This window comes from Clinocottus analis, unplaced genomic scaffold, assembly GCF_023055335.1.
Source record: "Clinocottus analis isolate CAN_PGR_092001 unplaced genomic scaffold, fCliAna1.0.p SCAF_20, whole genome shotgun sequence".
NCBI classification, from domain to species: domain Eukaryota; kingdom Metazoa; phylum Chordata; class Actinopteri; order Perciformes; family Cottidae; genus Clinocottus; species Clinocottus analis.
Window position 1 is genome coordinate 162,501 of NW_027175932.1, and position 2,500 is coordinate 165,000.

At 54.3% G+C, this 2,500-nt stretch overlaps 1 protein-coding gene across 1 annotated transcript in view; it reads left to right on the forward strand.

Moving 5' to 3' along the window:
• The window catches only part of kcnd2 (potassium voltage-gated channel, Shal-related subfamily, member 2), a 10,206-nt gene that overhangs the window by 3,076 nt on the left and 4,630 nt on the right, over window positions 1–2,500 (forward strand).

A 2,500-nucleotide genomic window follows, 5' to 3' on the forward strand; every position in this document is an offset into this window, starting at 1 on the left:
CCTCAAGGGGCGAGGAAGCACCTCCTCAAGGGTGCAGGACAGACCTCAAGGGGCGAGGAAGCACCTCCTCAAGGGTACAGGACAGACCTCAAGGGGCGAGGAAGCACCTCCTCAAGGGTACAGGACAGACCTCAAGGGACGAGGAAGCACCTCCTCAAGGGTACAGGACAGACCTCAAGGAGAGAGGATGCACCTCCTCAAGGGTACAGGACAGACCTCAAGGAGAGAGGATGCACCTCCTCAAGGGTACAGGACAGACCTCAAGGGGCGAGGAAGCACCTCCTTAAGGGTACAGGACAGACCTCAAGGAGAGAGGATGCACCTCCTCAAGGGGAGAGGACAGACCTCAAGGGGAGAGGATGCACCTCCTCAAGGGTACAGGACAGACCTCAAGGAGAGAGGATGCACCTCCTCAAGGGGAGAGGACAGACCTCAAGGGGAGAGGATGCACCTCCTCAAGGGGAGAGGACAGACCTCAAGGGGAGAGGATGCACCTCCTCAAGGGTACAGGACAGACCTCAAGGAGAGAGGATGCACCTCCTCAAGGGTACAGGACAGACCTCAAGGGGAGAGGATGCACCTCCTCAAGGGGAGAGGACAGACCTCAAGGAGAGAGGATGCACCTCCTCAAGGGTACAGGACAGACCTCAAGGAGAGAGGATGCACCTCCTCAAGGGGAGAGGACAGACCTCAAGGAGAGAGGATGCACCTCCTCAAGGAGAGAGGATGCACCTCCTCAAGGGGAGAGGATGCACCTCTTTAAGGAGAGAGGATGCACCTCCTCAAGGGGAGAGGACAGACCTCAAGGAGAGAGGAGGCACCTCCTCAAGGGGAGAGGATGCACCTCTTTAAGGAGAGAGGATGCACCTCTTTAAGGAGAGAGGATGCACCTCTTTAAGGAGAGAGGATGCACCTCCTCAAGGAGAGAGGATGCACCTCTTCAAGGGGAGAGGATGCACCTCCTCAAGGAGAGAGGATGCACCTCCTCAAGGGTACAGGACAGACCTCAAGGAGAGAGGATGCACCTCTTTAAGGAGAGAGGATGCACCTCTTTAAGGAGAGAGGATGCACGTCCTCAAGGGGAGAGGATGCACCTCTTTAATGAGAGAGGATGCACCTCCTCAAGGAGAGAGGATGCACCTCTTTAAGGAGAGAGGATGCACCTCTTTAAGGAGAGAGGATGCACCTCTCTAAGGAGAGAGGATGCACCTCCTCAAGGGGAGAGGATGCACCTCTTTAAGGAGAGAGGATGCACCTCTTTAAGGAGAGAGGATGCACCTCTTTAAGGAGAGAGGATGCACCTCTTTCAGGAGAGAGGATGCACCTCTTTCAGGAGAGAGGATGCACCTCTTTCAGGAGAGAGGATGCACCTCTTTAAGGAGAGAGGATGCACCTCCTCAAGGGGAGAGGATGCACCTCCTCAAGGGGAGAGGATGCACCTCTTTCAGGAGAGAGGATGCACCTCTTTCAGGAGAGAGGATGCACCTCTTTCAGGAGAGAGGATGCACCTCTTTCAGGAGAGAGGATTCACCTCTTTAAGGAGAGAGGATGCACCTCTTTAAGGAGAGAGGATGCACCTCTTTAAGGAGAGAGGATGCACCTCTTTCAGGAGAGAGGATGCACCTCCTCAAGGGGAGAGGATGCACCTCTTTAAGGAGAGAGGATGCACCTCTTTAAGGAGAGAGGATGCACCTCTTTAAGGAGAGAGGATGCACCTCTTTAAGGAGAGAGGATGCACCTCTTTCAGGAGAGAGGATGCACCTCTTTAAGGAGAGAGGATGCACCTCCTCAAGGGGAGAGGATGCACCTCCTCAAGGGGAGAGGATGCACCTCTTTCAGGAGAGAGGATGCACCTCTTTCAGGAGAGAGGATGCACCTCTTTAAGGAGAGAGGATGCACCTCTTTCAGGAGAGAGGATGCACCTCTTTCAGGAGAGAGGATGCACCTCTTTCAGGAGAGAGGATGCACCTCTTTAAGGAGAGAGGATGCACCTCTTTCAGGAGAGAGGATGCACCTCTTTCAGGAGAGAGGATGCACCTCTTTAAGGAGAGAGGATGCACCTCTTTCAGGAGAGAGGATGCACCTCTTTAAGGAGAGAGGATGCACCTCCTCAAGGGGAGAGGATGCACCTCCTTAAGGAGAGAGATGTTTTCTGGCAGACGAGGTCGTCCAGAAGACAAAGCTGTGTCGTGATTGGCTGGAATGGAAATCGACTCGGCAGATAATTAACACTCGCGTGTCGCCGGATCGGTTTAACACCGTGGATCTCTTCACGCGAACAAGCCACATCTCCCAGAAGGCCGAGCGGTGGTGTGAGAGACGAGGGCGAGCCAGCTGATCCTTCTCTCTGTTGTTTGTAATTGAACCCTCGCAGCTCATTGAATTATTCACATCAGAGCAGCACGAAGCATTCATGACCCGACCGGGGCTGCAAGCCCAGAACACCACGCTGTCTGTCTGCCTGCCTGCCTGTCTGTCTGTCTGTCTGTCTGTCTGTCTG